The sequence below is a fragment of the Marmota monax genome, unplaced genomic scaffold (genome assembly GCF_021218885.2).
Source record: "Marmota monax isolate L192 unplaced genomic scaffold, Marmota_monax_Labrador192_F-V1.1 WCK01_AAM20220418_F8-fsc00224, whole genome shotgun sequence".
Classification (NCBI taxonomy): Eukaryota; Metazoa; Chordata; class Mammalia; order Rodentia; family Sciuridae; genus Marmota; species Marmota monax.
Genome location: NW_026693937.1, coordinates 1578023 through 1596395, shown reverse-complemented (window position 1 = coordinate 1596395; position 18373 = coordinate 1578023). Strand labels below are relative to the sequence as shown.

The following is an 18373-nucleotide window of genomic DNA, read 5'->3' as shown; positions in this document are numbered from 1 at the left end:
AAAGGTTAAATAAGAAAATGATAGGTAAATAGGAAAACAACAATTCCTTATTTTTAAAAAAAAGTCAAAAAAGCAGTGTATGATTAATAGCTAAAGCAGAGTGATATGGGCTGTACACGCTAAGTCCCCAGTAAAGAGAGAGCATTATGGTCTGGGGCAATCTAGGAAGATTTCAAGAAGGGGGTGAGCCTTAAAAGTAGAAAAGGCTGAGTTGAACAGAAGAGAGAGGAGCAGGCGCAATGCAGGAAAACTGAATGGGACAGAGAGCAAGGTTGGGGGAAAGCCAGGAAATAGGAACAAACATGGCGTGTTTGGGAAGCGACCATTTGGACTGATGGGCAGATTAGCATAAGGGAACAGAGGCAGGTAAACTTGGGAAGGTTGTTTCCTTTGAATATTGAGCAAACTAATAATGTTGATAGTTGAAAATTACCTGTAGCCTTCAATAGAAGGAAAGCCTATATTCATGTTTCTGGCATAAATTTGCATGGAGGGCGAGTAATGGAGACATTGTCCCCTACCTGTGCATGAACACAGTTAACAAGGGTGCACTGGGGGTTTTTTTTATGCCACTTCCCTCCTGGAAAACACTAAACCAGCACTGTAGACTTACCAACAGCCTCTGCTTCCTCTCAGGCAAATGAGTGTGCCTGTGGGGGAGGGAGGAGGGACAGTGAGAGAGAGAGAGACAGAGAGATATGGTTCTTCCAGGCCCGGCAGAAGGTACTTGAACTCTGTGGGAAGGTCAGCTGTTTGTAATGGGGATGAGTTGAGAATCGCCATAACCCAGAGCAGACAAAGTGTGAAATATGCATTTTTCTCTTTCATTTTACACCATTTTTATGAGACCTCTGTGTAGATGCAGAAAGCAAAGCCCTTGGCTCAAGCCCTGCAGGGTTGGCAGATTTATTACCAAATAAAAAAAAAAATGAAAACAGTTCAGTTGTCTGGCCAGGTAAAAGGGATTATCTCTACTTGAAAGAAACCAGACAAAAAAGAATATGCACTTTCCACAGAGAGGGACCCAGCTCTGCCACAGCTGTGTGCCTTCCACTGTGGCTGAAATCTACCACTAATTCTTAACATGGCTCCAAATCCCACCTCCAGGCCACCTATAGTAACCAAATTGTCCCCCTCACAGGAGCCCTGGTTGGGTCTCTTTGAAGTGAATCCTCTCAATGCCTGTCTCCCTATGGAGAAATTGCTGGCCCATTGCTAACTGATGATTCTTCCCCTGGTCACTGAGGACCTGGGTCCTGGCTCAGAAAGCACCACCCCACTCCCTAGCTGGGACACTTGAGAGACCTGGCTATGAAGCACCCAAGAGCACCAGAGCTCCAGGCTCCTAGAGAAACCCCAAGTCGAGAAACCCATCCCAGGATCCATGCAGGGCTTCACCCATCCTCGGGTCAAATACTTCTGTAAGAGAAGAAAAATGAGCTATTACAATTTATAAAATGCTCTTGACTTCCTCTTTATCTCATTTGATCAATCTTCCATTTTAACAGAATTTACTGAATTCTTACTATGTCAAGGCAGCATACAAAGGGATGGAGATGCAGCCTGCCACTCAGGACTCTCACAGACCAAAAGGCTAATGCTCCTCTCTCTTCTGTTCAACTCAGTCTTTTCTACTTTTAAGGCTCACCTCCTTCTTGAAATCTTCCTGGATTGCCCCAGTCCATAATGTTCTCTCTTTACTGGGGACTTAGCATGTACAGCCTGTATCACTCTGCTTTAGCTATTAATCATAATGGACTGCTGTGTTAGTCAGCTTTTTTGCTGCTGTGACTAAAGGATATGACTACAACAATTTTAGGGGAGGAAAAGTTTATTTGAGGGCGTATGGTTTCAGAGGGCTTAGTTCACAGAAGGCTGGCTCCATTCCTCAGGGCTCTAGGTGAGAATGAACAGCATGGTGGAAGAGTGTGGCAGAGGGAAGCAGCTCCCATGGTGATCAGAAAGCAGAGAGAGACACCACTTTGCCAGAACCAAATATATACCCAAAGCCAATCCCTAATTCCCACCTCCTCCAGTCACACCTGACCACTTCAGTTACCACTCAGTTAATCCCTATCAGGGGATTAATTCACTAATTGGGTTAAGGCTCTCACAACCCAATCATTTCTCCTCTGAACCTTCTTGCATTGTCTCACACGTGAGTTTTGGGGGGACAACTCACATCCAAACAATAACAGCTGCTATACCAAATACCTGAGACTAGGAAATGTATAGATATCAGAAACTTTTGCTTACAGTTCTGGAAACTTGGAAGAGGCCAAGATTGAGGCGCTGGCAGATCCAGTGTCCAATTAGTCTTAATCTCTGCATCATAGGTGGCACCTTCTGTGTTCTCACTAAGTCCCCACAGGGCCTAAAAAGCAAAAGGGTTCCCCCAGGCCTGTTTTATCAGGGCATTAGTTCCATTCACCTCTCAGAGGCCCAACCTCCTAATCCTATTGCCCTGGGACTAGATTTCAACATATGGATTGGGGTAGGGGGTTTACTGGGGATTGAACTCTGGGGCACTTGACCACTGAGCCACATCCTCAGCCCTATTTTGTATTTTATTTAGAGACAGGGTCTCACTGAGTTGCTCAGCGCCTCCCCATTGCTGAGGCTGTCTTTGAACTCGCAATCCTCCTGTCTCAGCCTCCCAAACAGCTGGGATTACAGGTGTGCTCCACCATGCCCAGATCAACAAGTGAACTTTGAGAGGATACAAACATTCAGACCATAGCAGCTGGTCTCTCCCAGCCCCTGCTCGGGTAGGAGTTATTTTATGCCATTAGATGGTGACAAAAACTGGAACTCAAGGAAATTAAGTGCTAGCCCTGGTAGCCAGCTTGACTGGTCCAGATCCATGTCCTGCGAGGTGCTCACCTCCACAGGTTCTTGGGTTCTTTAGAGCCTCCATTTCCTATCTTCCCCTCTCCTCAGTCATCCTTGGAACACAGCTTCCTCTCAGGTATCTTCTCCAGGTGCTGCTCCCATGTATCAAAGGCCACATACTCACCCAGGGTGAAGCAGAAGACTCTTCTTGCTTCAGATTAACCACTTTCTTGCTTCCCAGTACCTAAGCCAATTGCCTTGATTCCAGCTTCTTGTCACTTGCCTATGTTGGCCATGGAGAGCTGGTTGGCTCTTCCCAGCCCTTGGCTGCTCTCTGAGCTATACACACCCCCAGCTGGAGCTCTTTTCCCAAAACCACTGTGAACAAGAGAGCCTCAGACTGCTACTTTGCCTGCCTCCCAGCAGCCTCCCCCCAGTACCTGCCTGTCCTGCATCACCATCCTGGGTGACCTCTCCTCTTGGCCTCAGCCTTCATCTCCTTGCCCTCCACCCCTCACTGCAGCCTCTTAAGCAGAGGGGGATTCGTTTTTGCAAACCACTGGGAGGAGGAAAACAGCTAAGTACTTTCCATCCATAAGAAGGAAGTGATTTTAATTGAAAAACGAAATCACAGATTACATGCAAATCTTTGTTGGCAAATTTCAATTACCGCCAAATTAAATGCATAGCTAAGCTAAGCATCTTCGGGACACTCCATTTAATGTTTCCGTGGGATGTGTCCACAGCAATCAGAGGCAGTATGATAGGTGTCCTCGTGCAGAATGAGCCCCCAGGAAAAAACTCCAGGATCTCAGACTCTGGCTGCCTGGTGTCCACACATCTGGACCTTATTCAACGTTATCTTGGTTGGCAAGTGGCCCCAAAAGGCATAAAAAGAGAACTCTGACTGGATTTACCCCTTCCAGTCTTTCAAAATCACGCACCAGCAAGGGGAAAATTAGAAAACATTCTACTAGCAACAATAGTGAAAATTACTCAAAAAAAAAAAAAAAAAGGCTTTGCCTAATATTTTACAAATGAGATAACTAAGACTCAGAATGTCCCTCAATTGAACTCAGGAAGCCAGCTGCAGAGCTGAGCCAAGAGCACAAGTAACACACACCCAGAACAAGATTTTGTTCCTAAATCACCCAGTTAAATCCTAGATCACCAGGTTGAGCCTATGAAACAGGACCCACACTCTGTGAGCCTGTATTCGCCCTGTTTGTTATTTCATTCTCATCTTCTACTGTATATTGGTGGCCTTAGCTGCTCAGCACAGTTCACAGTTCACTTACTACACACCAGGCACTTTGCTAGGCTCTGGGGAATACCACAAGACCAGAAACCCACCCACTCTTCCATTCCTCCCCGTCAGGGTTCACATCCAGCAAATGCTGCATCTTGCTCTGAGCGTAGATGTAAGGATCACTGCATCTGAGACTTTGGCTTAAAACAGTCTCTAACCACACTGCAGATGCCTCAAGGAAAGAACTGTGTTCTGGGGAATGATATTGGCCAAATTATATTGTTAGATTGTGTGCATGTGCAAATAGGTAACAACAAATCCCACCATTATGTGCAACTGGAATGCACCACCAACAAAAAAAAATAGAAAATAAATAAATACCACCATCTGCCAAAAAAGAAAGAATTAATGTATGTGTCCCTACACTCTGGGTCCAGCACCCTTTAGAACCTCCCTTAATGTATATTCATAGGAATTAATACATATTTGAAGGAAAACTATAATATCATGTTAGTTGTGCCTCAAAAGATGTGAAGTTCTGCCAGGTGCAGTGGCTCACACCTATAATCAATCCCAGCAGCTCAAGAGGCTGAGGTAGAAGGATCATGAATTCAAAGCCAGCCTCAGCAAAAGCAAGGCACTAAGCAATTCAGTTGGACTGTCTCTAAATAAAATACAAAATAGGGCTGGGGATGTGGCTCAGTGGTCTAGTGCCCCTGAGTTCCCTAGTACCCTCCACCTAAAACAGATGTGAAGTTCTGCTCCAAATTAAGGGGTTCTCATTGCTACCAGGTTATGTATTTCAATGCTGACCAATCCCAAAGTTCTAAAACCCACTAAGAAGGACTCACTTAAATAGCAGTGACAGCCAGCACCGCATGTTCTTGGCCTGGGAGTCCCTCTTCTGTTGCCTCGTATCAAATCCCAGAACCTTTTGTACACCTAAGGGTAGAAAACACAGGAAGGACATGATTTGTGGGCCTGTTCCCAGAGTGGGAAACCCTATAGTTCCTTAAAGCAGAACAGACGCCATAGCCAGGGTCCCCCCTTCAGAGTCTGGTGAGAGAAGCCAGGACAAGACTGACAGGCTCTGGCTGGTGGAGAGAAAGTCCCCCTCCACAGGGCCTGGGGCTGCCCAGCTAGGGCTGCCTCTCACTCTGACTCTGCCTCTGCAGAGCATGTGGGTTCTCGTGGCCTTATCTGCCAGATGGCTCCCGGAGGGGATGATTTATTAGGTGCAGAAAGCTCGCTGATAAATTTTACTGCAAGTCCCCAGCAAAGACTGGGGGTAGCAACAGCCCAGCACAGGCAGCTCTAATGGAAAGTGCCGTCACCAAAGAGCAAAGCATTATTTATGACTGTCTGTAATGCCGTTCGGGGGATATTCATCATCGCCTCCCTGTTCCGTGCATGCAGGGACAGCAGCACTGGGGGAGAGGGGGGAGCACAGGACAGGTGGGGAACAGTGAGAACTTCCCTGGGACTCTGCCAGTGGAGAGCAAGGCCATATTTTCCCTGGGTCACCTAAGTCCCCTTGTCAAGCTCTGACCTACAAGTCCCCTCACCGCCCTGTTTCTCCCCCACACTATCCTCGACCCCCACCCCCACTCTCCACCACCAAAACAGAAAGAAGAGAGGAAAAGGAGGTCAATTCCTTGTTCTCTGTATGGCGTGCAGACTCTTGCATGTCTGCTCAGGTGAGGCCCATCCTGCCGGGAAGCAAAGGTCTAGACCAAATGACACTCTGGTCCCCATCAAGCTCAGAGGAAGAAAGGAGATGTTGTCCCATTTCACAGCCGCTAAGGAAATGGAAGCTTGGAGCAAGACAGGGGCCCAGCTATGTCACCAGCATTCAGGGGCAAGGAGCTCGTAAAGCTGGAGTGCCTGAGGGTCTGGGACCCCTGTCCCTCCTGACACCCAGCATGTGACTTGTGGTGGAGTCCCTCTAACCAGGTGTACCTTTGGCACCCTCTCCCACCATGTCTGACAGATGAGGTCTCAATTCCTGTTCTTCCTTTTCATATATATATATTAGTCAGTAGACCAGCCTAGGTGCCATCAATGGATGGATAAAGTAAATGCAGTGTATATACACAATGAACCCTTATTCAGCCCAAAGAAGAATGAAATTACACCATTTGCAGAAAAATGGATGGAACTTGAAACCATTATATTAAAGTGAAATAAGCCGATCTCAGATGGTCAAGGGTCATTTTTTCTCTCATATTTGAAAACTAGAGAGGAAAAAGAAAAATAAATGGGGGAGGGGGGTTTCATGAAAAATCGAAAGAAGATCAGTAGAATAAATGACTGGGACCATGGGGAGGGAAAGGGGGAAGGAAAGGGGAAATACTGGGGAATGATATTGGCCAAATTATATTGTTATTTTGTGTGCATGTACAAATATGTAATAATTAATCCCACCATTACACATGACTATAATACACCAATAAAAATGTGGGGGGATAAAAGAAAGAAAATTGAGTAGTCATAGATTATTATGTGCCTTATGCTTGAATTATTTATGTCTAAGTCTGTCTGAATTATCAAATTAAGTGCTCCTTGAGGGCAGGGTCTGTATCCTATTCATTTTTATATTCATCTCAGCAGTAAGCAAAGCTCCTGGCATGTAGGAGTCTTGATAAATGCTTGATAATAAAATTGCATTGACAGACTTAAGATATACTGGGATGGTGGCCCCATGTGTTCTCAGGCATCTGTCATCATGCTGGTATTCATAGTATTGCAAAGGAGATCATCCCCACCCATGTGTCAATCAGCATGGTATAATGGAAAGAGCTCTGGATTAAGAGTCAGGAGGGTTGGGTTCTAGTGGGCAGCCACCCCAAACATTCTTTGAGTACACAGCATGGGCCAAGTCAGACTTCATCACTAGCACAATGAGTAAACTGCTCGGTTTACTCCTGGATGTGATGGTGCTCCGGGGAGTAAAGGAATAACAAAGTCAGTCTTTCCAACTAAGGAGACTTCTGTGGAAACATGAGCGGTGCATTCTGGGGAGGGAGCAACTTGTTCTCTATCTCAGGAACAAAGTACTTTGCACACGTTAGCTCATTTAAATACCTCCGCAATAATTCTAGGAGGGTAGGTTCTATCCTTAGGCTCACAATATGAATTTGAAAACATTGTGTCAACTCCTTCATTCACTGGCTGGGTGTCCTTGAGATGAGTCACTTTCCCACTTGGGCCTCCCATCTCAACAGCTAAATAAAGGAGTTGGACTAGATGCACATAAAGTCCCTTCAGCTTCAGATCCCTATGAATATTATAGCCATGCTGTCACCCAAGTGGCCCAGGCAGGTCTAGCCCATAGAAGAGGTAGGATGTGAATGGGTGATTGGCATTACTAAAAGCAATAATCTGTACGTTGAATTTTTGAAGATCCGGGATTTTCATCCACCCCAACAAGAAATACAGAAGAAGATGAGGCTAGAAACCAACTATGACTATCTCCTCAAGAGAAAAGAGTCTAACAACTTCAGGACCAGAAGGAAGGCAGGTTGGAAGCCAGTGGGACAGCAGATGCTTCAGAAGACAAGTGTCCAGGGTAGCCCACCCTTTGACCATCCTGGACTGGTGAGGACAGTAGTAATGGTGCTGGCAACAAGGGTACAACACTCTCTTTGCTAGCTCCCTGGGTGACATTTGTTTTCCAATATCAGGACATGTTAGATAGAGAATTCTGCAGCCTCTGCTTCAGTGAATATGTATGGAAACTGAGGACCAGAAGTGGTAAATTGACTTGCCCAAGTAACAGTTATTTAGGGACAGAGCTCCCTAGAAAACAAAACTCCTGACCACTTGTGTTCGTCAGCTTTCTGTCACTGTGAAAAATAGCTGAGACAATCCATTTAGAAAGAGGAAAAATCTATTTTGCTTCACAGTTTCAGAGGTTTCAGTCTATAACTGGGGTTGCCCTGGGCATCATGGTGGCATGTGATGGCATCACGGCAGGAGCATATGGTAGAGCAAAACCACTCATCTCACAGATGGGAAGCAAAAGGGAGCAAGAAGAAGGGGTTGGGGTCCCACTAGCATGTTGGAGGGTACATTCTAAGTGACCTGAATACCTCACACTAATGCCTCACTTCTTAAAGGTTCCAACACCTCCAAATAGTGTCATAGATTGGGGAACAAGCCTCCAACACAGGAGCCTTGGGGAAACACTTAACATCCAAAACAGAACGCCACGGATGAGTGCTCTTTCATACATGGGGTGAGCAATCAGTCCAGTGGGCAGCAGGTGGGTCCTGCTCCACATGTCCTTCCCAGAGCACACTCTACAAGGGGAACATCGAGGTTGTTCCATGGAAAGTCACAAGAATAAGGACCTCATTTTTGGTTGGCTTTTTAAAATAATAGTAGTAAAAAAAAAAAAAAAAAAAAAGCCCTTTAATTTTTTTTAAGAGAGAGAGAGAGAAATTTTTTAATATTTGTTTTTTAGTTTTTGGTAGACACAACATCTTTATTTTTATGTGGTGCTAGGATCGAACCCAGCGCCCCGCGCATGCCAGGTGAGCGCTCTACCACTTGAGCCCCATCCCCAGCCCCAGAGCCCTTTAATTTTTAAGAAATATAAATTTGGGGCATAAGGTCAATCCTCATACACTTTAGCAAACTTATCCATACAAAAATAAACAGATAATAGGCCTAATGCTCCACTTGATGAATTTCCATCAAGGTGAATTCACAGACCACCATTACTGTGTTTTAGGAAGAGTGCTTCTCAGTGTTGACTTAGGTTTGCAACACTAATGATGGCTTTTAGTTGGGGTTCCAGCAATCTCGCAAAACAGAAGATTTCTTGGGGGAAAAAAAAAACCTGGAATGTAATCAATAAGAATAAATGTTTTGGAGTCAGGCAACCTTAGGTTCAAGACTCACATCCATATCTTGTGTCATTCAAGGCAAGTCACTTAACTTTTGAACACACATTTCCTCTTCTGAAAATAATAACTTTTCATAGGATTATTTTAAGGACTGAGTTAGACAATGTGAAGATAGTCATAGTGAAGTGTCTAGTATAAAAAAAAGATGTAATATCCATGGTATTTATTACTATCACTATAAATTTCAAGGAGACTCAAATATTGTTCATATAATCAGTTTTTTTGTCCCTTCTGAAGGATTTTGTCCCTTCTGAAACTTATTAATAGTGTTGGGAAATGAGGTCTAATGACAGAGCCCTCATGATAAATTAACGCCCCTATAAAAGGGGTTTGCCAGAGTGGGCTTATTATCTGAGGACCTTCTGCTGTGTATTTGTCCCTATTGTCTTTCCCCCATCCACCATGTGAGGGTGCAGCTCAGAAGGCCCTCACCAGATCCCAGGTGCAGTGCCCAATCTTGGACTTCCCAGCCTCAGAACTAAAAGAAATAAATTTCTGTTCTTTATAAATAACCCAATCTCAGGCATCCTATTACAGCAGCACAAAAGAGACTAAGCTAATCAGAAATTTCAAGACAATTTGTGTTCTCGGTCAACATAAACTACTCTCTCCCCTCTCAATTCCTCCTAAAACCAAACCCAAAAGGTAATATGAAGGCATGTTAATTAATTCATCTTGAATTAATTAATTCATCCTCCTTAGAGCATGATTCATGCTCATCCAAATGACCGATCCCTTTGGAAATGGTGACTTTATTTCCAATTTCCAAGGACTGATGCTTTCTATTTTCTATTGCTTGGAATTAGCATGCAATGGAAGATAGTTCTACCATGAGAAATGAATGGCATTTTTAGCCAACCATCCAAAGACTAGACAAGAGGAAACAAAAAAAAAATTATTTTAATTTCTGTCCCTGGCTCCTAAACATGGTGGTCCAGTCTCAGACTGCAAGAGAATCACACACAGACTTCAGTCAACATGCTGATTTCCAGGTTCTAAGAACAGAAATTCTGATTTAGTTTAAAATGAGACCCTGGAACCTACATTATAAACAAGCCAGAGATTCACATGTATATCCCACTTAAAAACCATTGAACCTTATAAGCCAATGGTAATTTTTCTATGTATATTTTATTATATATATTTACTTATGGCATATTTTCTCTCTCTCTCTTTGAATCTAATATTTACACCATTAAATCACAGGAAGATTGGGTAAAAAGAGAAAATATCTTCATGCTAGTCCCAGAGCTCCATGAGCAACTTCCAGTTATATTTCGAGATTCTTACAGCACTAGATGTTATAAAATTTCTCCCTGTTTTTCAGTCTTTGAGTTTCATAAAAATGCTATGCAGTATTTAAGAGAGTAGTAAAGTTTTAAGACTTTAAACAGAAAATAGCAAATAGAATTTATCTGGTGTAATACAACTGACTGATTGGCAGGACCTGCCTAGAACACCAAAGCACACTCTGAGGAAAGCCCCAGTCGCGGGGGGAAGGCGTGCCAGGTTCAGTTAGTGATGTCTGGCATGGGCACAGTCAAGGACAAGGTCAGAAATGTCCCTTCCTTCCCGCTTCACTTCAAAGAATATTACCTCCTAGGAGACCAAGTATCATAATTGATTTTAAAAGGGTATTTACATTTGACGTTCTATTCATACTTCAGCTGAGACCTCCTTTTACATTCTTGTCATTTTCTTAACTAAAGATGCATTCCAGAATCTGTGTGCTCCTATTCCAGATAAACTATGAACTAAGACCAGAAAACTCTTAAGAGGTGATGGACTCATGTAAACAAGGACCGACGGCAATGTCGATAAAGGAGTCTTTCTCATCTCACTGCCTTGCCTTGAACTCTTCCTTCTGGACCTTTCTCTACCCTCTCATGTGTTTTTATTGCAACCCTCCCAATCATGTAAGGTCCAAATCAAGACCTAGCTACCTCCAAATAAAAGATTTCACAAAACCTCTCGATACCAGTTATTCCCCCATAATATCTAGGGACTTATACAAGCACTCTCACCCACCTGACTTGTCATCCTAGCTAACCTTCTGTCTGTCTACCTATCACCTTAGATGGTGTGCCCTGGAGAGTAGAGACAGAGTCACACTCATTGTTATACCCTCACAGCACCCAGCAGGGTGAGTGACACTTGTAAGCACTCAAATGAATGAAACTAAAAGGCATTTGGACTTTTTGTTTGATTGTTTGTTTGTTTTCATTTGCTTTGCTTTTTCCTTTATTTTATAAAACTAAGTATGGGGTTTGGGTAAGTGTCCCCCAAAGACCTGTGTGTTAAAGGCTTAAGCCCCAGTCCGTGGCACTTTTTGAAGGTTATGGAACATTTATAAGATGGAATGTAGTTGGAGGTCTTTCAATTATACGGGGATGTGCCCCTAAAGGAGACTTCTCCCATCTTCTTCCTCTCTTTTGTGTCCCAGTCATGAGGCGAAAGGTTTGTTCCACCACACACTCCCCATCATGATGCCACAGACTCAAAAACAATGGACCAAACAATCATAGACTGAAATCTCCAAAATTATGAACCACAATAAACCTTCCTTCTTTTTAAGTTGATTATCTAAGGTATTTTGTTATAGTAACAGAAAGCTAACTAATACAGGGGTGAGTTGTGCCAAGGAAAGTCTTCTTTGTGCTTTGTGTTCTCCCTGATGTATCAGAGTGCAGGGAAACCTGTATGAGAAAATGTCCTAAACATCTATGTGCCCAGACTCTCCCCCTACTTCTAGGGATAATGCATGAGTGCCAGCTTTGAAGAGGGCAACTTTGAAGTGGTTTGTCTTAGAAGAACTTATCGCTCTGTGGAATGTGAAGTATTTATTGCAAAGCAGACCTAGCAACTATCAGAAAAGGAATGAATGACACACTTTTCTAATGTGTCACTGGCCTGGAAATGTGGTCAGCAGAGCAGTCAGACAGCCTAGTCTCCAGTCTCTCAGCAACCCTCAGAGCAGCTGGGCTTTTTGTGCACAGTTTCATTTGCTGCCATCACGCTGCTCAGCCATCAGTCCAGGCCCAGGAGCCCTTCTCTCCTCCCCCGGCTAACAGGTGAGCAGGCAGGGGGAGGAGAGAAGGGGGTTGGGGTTCACCAATGGATCAGGGCCCAATCTGTGCCCTGTACAGTTCCTGGTAAGGCTGGGTTTGCCTGCCAGCCTTCCGGAGGTTGTTCATTTCTTCCTGGCACTGTGCCCACAACCCAAGTACTGTCCCCAAATCAGCTGTAGTTCCTTGAAAACAATGTCAGTCCCAGCAGCAGAGCTATCCGTGGCACAGATAGCTCAGGAGATGGATAGAACAAAGTTCACACACATAATTTGACTTTTTCTCAAAAAATCTCTCCTTGTAAAATTACAGAATTATGAAGCTCATATATATTGACAGGATCATTTATTCCAAGCTCTTCATTTTATAGATCAAAAAACTGAGGCCTAGACATGCCAAGTGATTTATTTGCTCTAGGGCCTCCATCTGGATAGTGGCAGAGAAGGAGCTACAGCCCAGGATGCCTGCTTTCAGGCCAGCATTATTTCTAACCCAGGCCTCAAAATACACTAGTTATTAACCATTAGCTTTTACTCAGTATGGGTGAGAAAATACACGAATTCTGACAAGACGCTGATTACAATGATGAACCCATCCAAATGCTGTTCTGTTTTCCCTCTTAGTTCTCAAAGTCATACCAGACAGACAGGTTTCTCCAGGAGAGAAAAATTAAGCAAAGAAATGGAACCAACACTAGTTGCAGGCTTATGCCCCATGCATTGCACTAGGCACTTCTATTTTAGGTTACCATATTTAATCTTCACAAAAGCCCAAAAAGGAGCCACTAATCTCCCTTTTAAAGATGGAGATGAGGGTCTCATGAAAATAGAAGGGAGACCAGTAGAGTAGAGGAAGGAGTCTAGGGGTTTAGGAGGCAGGAAGAAAAAGGGAAGGTACTAGGGAATGAAATTGACCAAATCATATTGTCAGATTGTGTGCATGTATGCATGTGGAACAACAAACCCCACTATTGTGTATAATTATCACACGCCAAAACAAAAAAAAAAACTAAAGATACCTTTTTAATTAAGGAGGAAATGAAATATCAGAAATATTATGGGACTAGCTCAAGAAGAAAAGTTTATAAGTGTCAGAAAGAGGATCTGAACCTTCGATCTCCAGAATCCTAGTTCAATGTCTTTCCACTGTCTGTCATATCTATCTCCCTCCCTCTCTCTCTCTCTCTCTCTCTCTCTCTCTCTCTCTCTCTCTCTCTCTCTGATTTTGGCTTCTTAAGGCCTAGATGGTCAAGGCCATTTCTCAGGGTCCTGCCCCTGTTCCACAGCCCCACTCAATGGCAGGTGCCCTCTGTTCTGCCCCATATGGAATCCTTTGGGTGGCAGTGAATTGTACTGGTGCAATCTCCTGTGCCCTAGGTAAAGAAAGAGGTAAAGCAGAAGGGGACAAAGGGCTTCCTCCTGGCCATCCCAAAGGGAGTTTCACACTGAGGCAGAGAACACAGAAGTCTGTACACGATGTTCAGTTGTAATGTGAGCCCCCTCTCCCACTTACCAGAATGCTATGAGGACAAATGAGGTAATACACCTGAAGTGTTTTGAGAGCTTTCTAAGTGCTACATAAATATAACAATGGAGTCGCTGATGCTGATAACAATAATAACAATGGTGAAAACGAGACTTTATCCATGCTCATCATTTAAGAGAATATTTAAAATGAGAAAACCCCACCAAAATCAATCCACTGAACTTTATTTAGAAGAGAGGCTGCTAATAAAAATGTTATGGGAATGTGAACTCTTGGGAAATAATGATGATTTTCTTTTATTAAAAGGCTCATCAGATCCATTTCCAAAGTGCAGCTCAGTTATTTGTAGGCTCTTTGCCACTCAGTGCAACAAGTTCTCCATTTTAAAAGAAGCAGCAGCTGCCCCTGCTGGGTGCTGAGGCCTTGGATTTTGAAGATGCGACTAACCCATGTTTCTAGATCTCTTATCAGGTAGTTCCATTTATTGAGGGGGCTGACTCAAGCAAAGCATGTGTCTTTGATTTTCTTCTTTCTTCTCCTCTGGTCCCTCATCCCCTCAGCAGCTGCTGTATAGCTTGAGTTGAGTCATTAGTAATGGAACAGTGATGGCCGGTGCGGCCTTTTTCAGAGCAGGGCAAGGTTGCATTCCAAAGATAAATCTACACAAGTATGAAAACCCAACAGAGTGGGCATTGAGGACCCTCTGCAGCAAAATGCCCCCATGCAGAATGGGTCTGAACCCTGGCTGCTCACATCACCCTGCTTAAGGATGTGGAGACAGGGAGATCCCAACCTCAGGCTAGGGAAAAACCTAGGGAGGTAAGAAGAGATATAGTAAAGGGAAACATAACTCTAAGCAGAATAAGGAAATTGGCCAAGTGAGGGCAGAATCCCACCCCCAGGCCCAAGGAGCAATTGGATCACCACCATCTTATACTTCATTTTTGGCGATGGAATGGTAGTGGGGACTGACTAGTTGAATTATACTCAACCTTGCAATCTGGGGAGCCCCAAACCATGAGCTTTACCAGAGGAGAAAAAGATAACCACCAACAGCATTTTCAAACTTGCTGATTTCACCTTGACTCTGAGTTTTTAGAAACATCTCCAAAAAATACTAGCAAGAAGTGAACTCCCTGGACAGTGGAGGACTAATATTGGCTGCAGAACAAACTTATCACCATCATTTTCCTTAAAGGATGGAATTTGCCACTAAAATAGGCTGGACAAGAGGCCACTTGGAATAATGCTGGGCTATTCATATTGGAATGCCCATGCTCTGGGAATCACACAGATGTAAACAGAAGAAACCCTGGTTGCTCCCAGGATGAACACAATTCACAGTTCCTGTGCACAGCCAAGGCCAAGTTATGACAGCAAATCTGCAGATCCCCATCCCCAGGCTCTGGTACATGTGCCATCTCCTGGTATTCATAGCAAGGAAGGGAAAAAAAAAAAAAGTTTTCAGAACATATCTTTTTATCACCATGATTCAGCTCAAAAAAGTAGTGGAAAATTTGTCACCATTTTTTGAGTTCTTAGTAAAAAGACGTTACACTGACAGTCATGGACCACTGTTTGGTCCATTTTATGTTGCTATAACAGAGCTGAGTACCTTATGAAGAAAAGGGATTTATTTGGCTCAAGATTTTGGTGACTGGAAAGTCTAAACAACATGGCCCCGGTGTCTGGTGAGGGCCCCCTGGCTGCAGCACAATATGATGGAAAAGTAAAAAGGGAATCATTCAAGAGCAGAGGGACTAGTATACAGGCAAAGAAACAAGAGATCAAAGAGGGGCCAGGCTTGTTCCTTTACAGGAACACAATCTTGTAAAAACTAATCATGTCCTAAGAGAACCCTTTAGAGGGTGGCACCTCCATGACCACATCACCTTCCACCAGGCCCCACTTCTTACACACCCACCACTTCTCCACTTCTCAATGTTGTCATGTTGAGGACCATGTTTCTAGCATGGTGCTACGATTTGGATCTAAAATGTCCCCCAAAGTCCCATGTGCTAAAAGCTTGGTCATTACCTGTGTCACTCTGGGGAGATGGTAGAACCTTTGAGAAGTGTGGTCTACTGGGAGGAAGTTAGATTATTAGGGGCACACCCTTGAATGGGAATATTGGGATCACAACCCCTCCTCTTCCTCTCTTTGCTCCCCAATCACTATAAGGTGAAAACACCTCCTTCACCATGCCCTCTCACCATGATGTACCATGCCACCACAGACCCAAAGTAGGAAGCCAAGCAACAATGGACTGACACCTCTGAAACCAAGAACCAAAAGAAAACTTTCCTCCTTTAAGTTGATTTTTTTGGGGGGGAGGGGGGTATTTTGTCACAGGGACAGAAAGCTGACAGACACAACCATGAATCATTGGGGAACACACTCAAACCATAGGCAAAGCACAGAGGTCACTTCCTGCCCTTCTAAGTTCAAGGTTCCAAAATGGACTCGGTAAAAATGTATTTCTCCCTTTGAGAGAACAATGAAAAACATGTGTATACCTATGTGCTTTTCCTGATGGTAATTTAAAACATGGTTTTTATAGTAAAACATGGATGAACTATGATAGAACATATAAAGCATGGATACATTTTGAACATGAAATACTTAACGTTAGACACTTGACACTTAACGCTGAGATGTTTCCGGCCATGGCATCTCTGGGGCTCTGTGCCTACCCATCTCTGCCCTTACTTGATAGGGAGGTTTACGAAGCACTACTCTGAATCAGGTTCCCTCCTGGCTGTCCATTCTCTAGCAAAAAGATTCAATTTTGTTATCTGTAGGAATAAGTTTTAAAATCTTCAAAGTCTCAACATATTCTAAGGAGATATGCTCCTAGAGCTTTATCCCCAGAAGGCTTCAAGGACGAACAAGGTACACTTCATTTAGGATGATTGAACCGGAATCTGCATATTGCAAGAGAATAATAAAAGCCCTGGCTTCCAAAAGGCTCTTAGCCTTGCTAATTTATAGTGTTTCCCTTGCCCTCTGCCAGATTTTCTCTACCTAAAAGCGCACAATGATCGGTAGCTCCATTCCCTTCCCTTCTTCTTCCTGTTCTCGTCATCTAAATAATGCTTCTCGCTTCCACTCTCAGCCCATCCAAACAAGACATTAGGATTTGCTTCCAGAAGAAAATGAGGCCATTCTCTGTCTCATTCATCATCACAGAAACCAAACTCTTCTCAAAGGTATCTACATGGAGGCACTTCTGCCCCCATCCTGTCGCCTTGTTGACGTCCCTTGTCCACTTGATGATAAGTCCAGTGCATGCAAGGCTGTCAAGGAATGGAAAGGACAGGGAATCACTGGCTACAACAGCTTCAAGTTTCAACCAGAAACCAAGCATTTTGACCTGACCATCAAAAAGAATGGGCAGGAAATACTACCCATGTTCCCTAACGCTTCAAAACGACAGCAGGAGGTGACTCTTGTTTCCTCAGCACTTGGTACTTTGCTAAATGCAGTCTCTAGTCTAAAAACACATGAACCCAAATCCAAGGACACTTCATCTACATTTACTCAAGCCTATATAAGTGTGCCATTTTACCCTGTGTCTAAAAAAAGGACTTCCCAAGAAGTTTGGATGTACAGATTAGAACATGACCTAAGTACCACCTTTGGCTGGTGTTCAGTCCACTCAGACCTTCACTGGGATTCTGACTGTATTCCGACATGTCCAGATAATTCTCAAGAAAAAGCAGGGACTGCCACGTTGGTGGCATACGCCTATAATTCCAGCAGATCTGGAAGCTGAGGCAGGAGTATCTCCATTTCAAAGCCAGCCTTGGCAATTTGTCGAGGATCTCAGTAAATTAGTGAGACCCTGTCTCTAAATAAATTACAAAAAAAGGCTGGGGGTGTGGCTCAGTGATTATATGCCCTTGGGTTCAATCCTGGTACAAAGAAAGAAAGAAAGAAAGAAAGGCAGGGACAGGTTTTTGACCCAATATCCTTAATTCAGAAAGACTTTTTAATAATAGGAAGGGAACAGTTTAAAAAGAATCCTTTCTAATGTTTGGATTCACCATAATTACTGCAAGGGGAATTCAATCTCATTTTCAATGCTCTCAGATTAACACTGCTATGATTTGCTCCTGAAATCAAATATTCTCAGTGTGGGGTGCTGGGGATTGAACCCAGGGACACTTTACCACTGAGTTATATCCCCAATCCTTTCTTTTCTTCCTTTCTTTCTTTTTTCTAAAACAGGGTCTCGCTAGGTTGCTAAGGCTGGCCTCAAACTTGCCATCCTACTGCCTTCCCAAGTCACTAGGATTTCAGGCATGCAACACCACACCCGGCATGCTGAAGCATTTTGATTATAGGTCACATCTTGTCTCCAAGAAGCTTAAGTTACTTTCAATATAGTCTTGAACCACACATACCACTGGACTTAACCTTGTCCACAAAGTATGTATCTAGACAATTCTGTGGTCCACAATCAGAAGAGCAAGCATAAGTGAAGTTTTTCAAAGGACTTTTATTTATTCCTTGATTCAAAAATTTTTCCAGAGTTCATATTATCTGCAGACACTTTATCTTAAGAGCTTTCTGCCTGCCCTTGTTGATCCTCATGTTGGACAGCAGAATGAGCAGAGTCATATGCATATCTCTTATACATGAATACCTGTTCACTTCATCACTTTTGCCGTCTCCATTTCCCACACCATTCTAGCTGGACTTCCCCCTCTACTTACTCCCAAGTGAAGAACCACAGAGTAGGAATGGAGGGCGGGTACGGGGGCAGAGATCCTCACTTCACATTTCAGGAGCAATCCCTGCAATAGAAGTCTTCTCCAAAATAATTTTGA

General features: G+C 43.6%; 1 long non-coding RNA gene across 4 annotated transcripts in view; it reads right to left on the bottom strand.

Annotated features, from left to right (window-relative positions):
* LOC124106288 (uncharacterized) overlaps positions 1–18373 on the bottom strand; it is a 176007-nt gene that overhangs the window by 58580 nt on the left and 99054 nt on the right. For 3 of the 4 annotated variants that reach the window (XR_006856047.2, XR_009228576.1, XR_009228575.1), the window contains 3 exons: positions 4933–5023; positions 2257–2374; positions 1306–1419 (listed from right to left, as the gene is read on the bottom strand). This is a non-coding gene — a long non-coding RNA (uncharacterized LOC124106288). The remainder of the gene's footprint in view (positions 1–1305; positions 1420–2256; positions 2375–4932; positions 5024–18373) is intronic. The other variant, XR_006856048.2, reaches the window with a different exon arrangement.